General features: G+C 39.8%; 1 pseudogene; it reads left to right on the top strand.

Moving 5' to 3' along the window:
- Positions 1 to 407: 407 nt before the first annotated feature.
- On the top strand, positions 408 to 4,265 carry LOC139358580 (endogenous retrovirus group K member 8 Gag polyprotein-like; annotated as a pseudogene).
- Positions 4,266 to 7,895: the final 3,630 nt, after the last annotated feature.

The following is a 7,895-nucleotide window of genomic DNA, read 5'->3' as shown; positions in this document are numbered from 1 at the left end:
TGAATTTTAGGGGTGATTTTGTTAGGAGTTCAAATTCATGAAAACTACTAAGTGCTACCCTTTTAGAGATTACATATTCATGCTTACATTTTTTGAGTCAGATTAGTAATATAAGTACAATTTTTCTTAAGGAATCGTCCCATTGTTTTCTTTGGGATTGAGAAAACCTAACTTCATATTCACACACTTTTTAAAAATACGTGCTTAATTTTTTCTTGAACCCTAGCTGGTAACATGCTTATTGATATAGACAATAAATAAATTTATTATTTAACTGCAAACAAATTAATATTAAAATGTTATTATGTTACATATAAAACATAATTTCATGTAATGTGATTATTCAATTGAATTTTAGTTGATTCATAACTGTGGGGAAAAGAAAGAGATCAGCCTGTTACTGTGTCTATATAGAAAGAAGTAGACATAAGAGACTCCATTTTGTTCTGTATTTGAGATGTTGTTAATCTGTGACCCTACCCCCAACCTTGTCCTTGCAAGAGACATGTGCTGTGGTAACTCAAGGTTTAATGGATTTTGGGCGTGCAGGGTGTGCCTTTGTTCCTCGAAAAGCTAGGTATTGTCCAAGGTTTATCCCCATGTGATAGGATGAAACAATGTTGCTAAAAGGTTTATCTCAAGGCACAGGATTTTCCTTTAAACTTATTCATGTCACAGATCCTTGTTCTTATGTCTTACTGCTAATTTCCTCCCTAAAAATGATCCTATTGTCCTGCCACTCCCTTATCTTTAAGATGGTAAAGATAATTATCTATAAATACTAAGGGAACTCAGAGGCCGGTGCCGGCGTGGGTCCTCTGTAAGCTGAGCGCCGGTCCCCTGGGCCCCCGCTTTTCTTTCTCTATACTTTGTCTCTGTGTCTTATTTCTTTTCTCAAGTCTCTCGTTCCACCTAACGAGAAACACCCACAGGTGTGGAGGGGCAGGCCACCCCTTCATCTGGTGCCCAACGTGGAAGCTTTTCTCTAAGGTGAAGGTACGCTGGAGCGTGGTCATTGAGGACAAGTCGACGAGAGACTCCCGAGTACATCTACAGTCAGCCTTGCGGTAAGCTTGTGCGCTCGGAAGAACCTAGGGTAACAATGGGGCAAACTAAGAGTAAATATGCCTCTTATCGCAGCTTTATTAAAATTCTCTTAAAAAGAGGGGGAGTTAAAGTCTCTACCAAAAATCTAATTACGCTGTTTCAAACAATAGAGCAGTTTTGTCCATGGTTTCCGGAACAGGGAACTTTAGATCTAAAAGATTGGGAAAAAATTGGCAAAGAATTAAAACAAGCAAGCAGGGAAGGTAAAATCATTCCGCTCACAGTATGGAATGATTGGGTCATTATTAAAGTAGCTTTAGAACCATTTCAAACAGAAGAAGATAGCGTTCCAATTTCTGATGTCCCTAAAAGCTGTGCAGTAGATTGTGAAAAAGAGGCAGGGATAGAATCCCGGAAAGGAAAGGAAAGTTCACACTGTGAATGTGTATCAGAGCCGGCTATGGCTCGGTCAACGCAAAATGTTGACAATAATCAATTACAGGAGGTAGTATATCCTGAAACGTTAAAATTAGAAGAAAAAAATCCAGAATTAGCAGAGCCATCAGAGTCTAAACCACGATGGCCAACTGCTCTTCCAGCAGCTCAAATGCCTGTAACTTTACAACCTCAAATGCAGGTTAAACAAGTACAAACTCCAAAAGAAGATCAAATAGAAAAAGATAGAGTTTCTGTCATGGCAATGCCATTCCAAATGCAGTGTCCACAATATCAGCCGGTAGAAGATAAGACCCAGCCGCCAGTAGCCTATCAATACTGGCTGCCAGCCGAACTGCAGTATCGGTTGCCCCCAGAAAATCTGTGTGGACAGCCAGGAACATTTCCTGCACCACAGGGCAGGGTACCATATCCTCAACCGCCCACCATGAGACTTAATCCTACAGCACCGCCTAGTACACAGGGTAGTTCGTTACATAAAATTATTGATGAGGCAAGAAAACAAGGAGATATTGAGGCGTGGCAATTCCCAGTAATATTAGAAGCAAGACCACCTGGAGAAGGGGCCCAAGAGGGAGAGCTTCCCGTAGCTGAAGCCAGATATAAGTCTTTTTCTATAAAAATGCTAAAAGAAATGAAAGAGGGAGTAAAACAGTATGGACCCAACTCTCCTTACATGAGAACATTATTAGATTCCATTGCTCATGGACATAGACTCATTCCTTATGATTGGGAGATTCTGGCAAAATCCTCACTCTCACCCTCTCAATTTTTACAATTTAAGACTTGGTGGATTGATGGGGCACAAGTACAGGTCCGAAAAAATAGGACTGCCAATCCTCCAATTGACATAGATGCAGATCAACTATTAGGAATAGGTCAAAATTGGAGCACTGTTGACCAACAAGTAATAATGCCAAATGAGGCCGTTGAGCAAATCAGGGCTATCTGCCTTAGGGCCTGGGAGAAAATCCAAGACCCAGGAACCGCCTGCCCCTCCTTTAATACAATAAGACAAGGCTCTAAAGAGCCCTACCCTGATTTTGTAGCAAGACTTCAAGATGCTGCTCAAAAGTCAATTACCGATGAGAATGCCCGTAAGGTCATAGTGGAGTTGATGGCATATGAAAACGCCAATCCTGATTGTCAATCAGCCATTAAGCCATTAAAAGGAAGGGTTCCCGCAGGATCAGATGTAATCTCAGAGTACGTTAAGGCCTGCGATGGAATTGGAGGAGCTATGCATAAAGCTATGCTTATGGCTCAAGCAATCACAGGAGTTGCTTTAGGAGGACAGGTTAGAACATTTGGGGGAAGATGTTATAATTGTGGTCAAATTGGTCATCTAAAAAAGAATTGCCTAGTCTCAAATAAACAAAATGTAACTACTCAAACTACTACAAGAACAGATAAAGAGCCACCTGGCCTATGTCCAAGATGTAAAAAGGGAAAACATTGGGGTAATCAATGTCATTCTAAATTTGATAAAAATGGGCAACCACTGTCGGGAAACGAGAGGAGGGGCCAGCCTCAGGCCCCGCAACAAACTGGGGCATTCCAAATTCAGCCCTTTGTTCCTCAGGGTTTTCAGGAACAACAACCCCCACTGCCACAAGTGTCTCAGGGAATAAGCCAGTTATCACAATACAGCAATTATCCCCCGCCACAAGCGGCAGTGCAGCAGTAGATTTATGCGCCATACAAGCAGTCTCTGCTTCCAGGGGAGCCTCCACAAAAAATCCCCACAGGGGTATATGGCCCATTGCCTGAGGGGACTGTAGGACTAATTTTAGGAAGATCAAGTTTAAATCTAAAAGGAGTTCAAATTCATATTGGTGTGGTTGATTCAGACTATAAAGGCGAAATTCAATTGGTTATTAGTTCCTCAGTTCCTTGGAGTGCCAGTCCAGGAGACAGGATTGCTCAATTATTACTCCTACCTTATATTAAAGTTGGAAACAGTGAGATAAAAAGAACAGGAGGGTTCGGAAGCACATGCCAGACAGGAGAAAGTACTTCCCATGTTAAAAAACATTTATTATCTTGTTTTGCTGTAATGGGAGTTCCAGAAAAAATTAAAACTGACAATGGACCAGGTTATTGTAGTAAAGCTTTCCAAAAATTCTTAAATCAGTGGAATATTACACATACAACAGGAATTCCTTATAATTCCCAAGGACAGGCCATAGTTGAAAGAACTAATAGAACACTCGAAACTCAGTTAGTTAAACAAAAAAAAGGGGGAGACAGTAAGGAGTGTACCACTCCTCAGATGCAGCTTAATCTAGCACTCTATACTTGAAATTTTTTAAACATTTATAGAAATCAGACTACTACTTCTGCAGAACAACATCTTACTGGTAAAAAGAACAGTCCACATGAAGGAAAACTGATTTGGTGGAAAGACAACAAAAATAAGACATGGGAAATAGGGAAGGTGATAACCTGGGGAAGAGGTTTTGCTTGTGTTTCACCAGGAGCAAATCAGCTTCCTGTTTGGATACCCACTAAACATTTGAAGTTCTACAATGAACCCATCGGAGATGCAAAGAAAAGCGCCTCCACGGAGACGGAAACACCGCAATCGAGCACCACTGACTAACGAACAAGCCTTCATCACCATGGCACATTTATATAGAGGAAAAGGGAGGGAGAACGTTGCGGGAAGTCAGGGACCTTGAACACAGGGACTGGCTGAAGCCACGACAGAAAAACATAAAATGTGAAGATTTCATGGACATTTATTAGTTCTCCAAAATTAATACTTTCGTAATTTCTTATGTCTGTCTTTACTTTAATCTTTTAATTCTATCATCTTCTTTGTAAACTGAGGAGGATATATGTCACCTCAGGACCCTGTGATGATTGCCTTAACTGCACAAATTGTTTGTGGAGCATGTGTGTTTGAACAATATGAAATCTGGGCATCTTGGAAAAAGAATAAGATAACAGCAATGTTCAGGGAACAAGGGAGGCAACCTTGAACTGGCCGCCGGTGAGCCGGACGGAACAGAGCCATATTTTTTCTCTTTTCATTATGCAAATAGGAGAAATATCGCTGAATTCTTTTTCTCAGCAAGGAACATCCCTGAGAAAGAGAATGCGCTCTGAGGGTAGGCCTATAAACGACCCCCTTGGAGGCGTGCCGCCTTTTACGGTTGAAGCCGAAGGGATGAAATAAGCCCCGGCCTCCTGTAGCGCTCCCAGGCTTATTAGGACGAGGAAATTCCCACCTAATAAATTTTGGTCAGACAGGTTGTCTGCTCTCAAACCCTGTTTTCTGATAAGATGTTATCCATGACTATGCATGCCCAAAAATTTTAATTTTAACACCATCCTGTGATCTCATCCTGCCTCCACTTGCTTTGTGATATTCTGTTACTTTGTGAAGTATGTAATCTCGGTGTCATGATGACAATGGTGGTTTTGTTGAAAAGAAAAGGGGGAAATGTGGGGAAAAGAAAGAGATCAGCCTGTTACTGTGTCTATATAGAAAGAAGTAGACATAAGAGACTCCATTTTGTTCTGTATTTGAGATGTTGTTAATCTGTGACCCTACCCCCAACCTTGTCCTTGCAAGAGACATGTGCTGTGGTAACTCAAGGTTTAATGGATTTTGGGCGTGCAGGGTGTGCCTTTGTTCCTCGAAAAGCTAGGTATTGTCCAAGGTTTATCCCCATGTGATAGGATGAAACAATGTTGCTAAAAGGTTTATCTCAAGGCACAGGATTTTCCTTTAAACTTATTCATGTCACAGATCCTTGTTCTTATGTCTTACTGCTAATTTCCTCCCTAAAAATGATCCTATTGTCCTGCCACTCCCTTATCTTTAAGATGGTAAAGATAATTATCTATAAATACTAAGGGAACTCAGAGGCCGGTGCCGGCGTGGGTCCTCTGTAAGCTGAGCGCCGGTCCCCTGGGCCCCCGCTTTTCTTTCTCTATACTTTGTCTCTGTGTCTTATTTCTTTTCTCAAGTCTCTCGTTCCACCTAACGAGAAACACCCACAGGTGTGGAGGGGCAGGCCACCCCTTCACATAACAAAAGTCTTATTGGAAAGAACTGAGAAAATAACAAGAAGATAGATGATAGATAGACCCAAAGTGAAAATTACAGATATTAAATCTTTTTTTTTTTTTTTTTTTTGAGACGGAGTCTCACGCTGTTGCCCAGGCTGGAGTGCAGTGGCGCGATCTCGGCTCACTGCAAGCTCCGCCTCCTGGGTTCACGCCATTCTCCTGCCTCAGCCTCCTGAGTAGCTAGGACTACAGGCGCCCGCCACCGCGCCCGGCTAATTTTTTGTATTTTTAGTAGAGACGGGGTTTCACTGTGGTCTCGATCTCCTGACCTTGTGATCCGCCCGCCTCGGCCTCCCAAAGTGCTGGGATTACAGGCTTGAGCCACCGCGCCCGGCCAGATATTAAATCTTAATACAGTTAATGGGGCTATTATCTAATCCTTAACTCTCTTGGTACTTCATGGTATAGAAATTTTTTTTATAATGATGGTTTAATGCATTTATAATCATATTTTTATAGAGAACCATTGGAATTAAGTAAAACCAAGATCATTTGATGATAATTTGTCTCATTTCTGTTAATTTTTTCACATGGAAAACAACAGACAAACTCAAATTTTGAAAATACATTAAATTTGAATTTCGTATGCTAACATTCATTTAGCATAGTGCTAAGACTGTTTGCTTTTCGAACTTAATATGTGATGATTACAGGTTTATTTTTCCATTAATTTTCAGCTAGGAATACAGAAGATATATTTTGTCCCACATAATCTGCTAACTCTGTATGAGATTGGTGGGAAATATGCATGCTATTTACTGTGTCATTTCTGAAAGACACAGCTTTCATTATTTTCCTAACCGGTTTTTATTTATCAGCTGCCACTTTGGCCACATATATGTATGTACAACTGACTTCTTTTACATTTAATTGTAGTCATGGGAGTCTATTAGTGACTCTAACTTTAATAAGAAATTTCTAATCCAGAGTGTTCTTTTTTTCTGTTTTGTTTGCTTCATTAATCATATTCGGGCCGGGCGCGGTGGCTCACGCCTATAATCCCAGCACTTTGGGAGGCCGAGACGGGCGGATCACGAGGTCAGGAGATCGAGACCATCCTGGCTAACACGGTGAAACCCTGTCTCTACTAAAAAATACAAAAAACTAGCCGGGCGAGGTGGCGGGCGCCTGTAGTCCCAGCTACTCGGGAGGCTGAGGCAGGAGAATGGCGTGAACCCGGGAGGCGGAGCTTGCAGTGAGCTGAGATCCGGCCACTGCACTCCAGCCTGGGCGACAGAGCAAGACTCCGTCTCAAAAAAAAAAAAAAAAAAAAAAAAAATCATATTCAGTATATATAAGCTAATTAAATAAACAAAATTTCTATACAGTGGTTCTAAAGCTTACTATTGTGAAGGAAGTCATTTTGGATTATAGCAATACATACTTTTACGCATACATACAGAAACATATACACCAACCTCTACAACAGATATTAGTAATGTTTTTTAAACTGAGATATCCAGTTGTACAAATTCTACCTGTGTTTATTTTTTCTTTATGATTTATATATATATATGGAAGTATATTTCATTACCAGCATGATGATGTCAGTGCAATCTAGGAAAAACTAACATACACACACACACACACACACACACTCACACATACACACAAGATTGATTTCAAATATTTTTTTTGCCATGGTCTCTTTTATTGGCTAGCAAGTTACTCTCTATATATGTACATACACACACACACACACAAATCTTGAAGGAATCATGTAGGTCTACAAAATTTGCTTTTCTAAATTCGTAATATATGTTCTACCAGTGAAGAAGTTTTCCTCATGATAAAATAAAATGTAAAAGACTAAAAATAATTACATTATATTACACAAATATAATTTTGTATGAGACAGTAGTAAATAGTCTCAAAATATGATGTTACAAAATGATATATGTGGTACACAAAAAGTAACATTTTGAAAACCTACATTGATGAAATGGGGAAAAGTGTACTCAGAAATTTGGAAATTTGTTTTTTTATGGTAACTCATAACACTAAAACATTTTTTTCAAGTCTTTAAGTTTTTCAAAAATATTTTCAAGAGATAAAAATAAAAGTTAAAGTTATAAGGTACACACACACACGTGCTTAATTTATATATATATTAACTTATTAATATATATATGTGTGTGTGTATATAGTATGTGTGTGTATATATACTATTGATTACCCCAAGAGAGATGGAGACAGAGAATTGATTAGGAATGGCATAATTCAAATTCCCAGTAGAAATTGCATCATTGCATTGTTCTCTTCTGAGGAGAGGGATTGTGATAATATTAATGAAGAAGAAGAAACTTGGCAAA

Source organism: Macaca nemestrina, chromosome 15, assembly GCF_043159975.1.
Source record: "Macaca nemestrina isolate mMacNem1 chromosome 15, mMacNem.hap1, whole genome shotgun sequence".
Taxonomy (NCBI): Eukaryota; Metazoa; Chordata; class Mammalia; order Primates; family Cercopithecidae; genus Macaca; species Macaca nemestrina.
The sequence above is the reverse complement of the archived record's forward strand: the minus strand, read 5'-3'. Positions and strand labels throughout refer to the sequence as shown.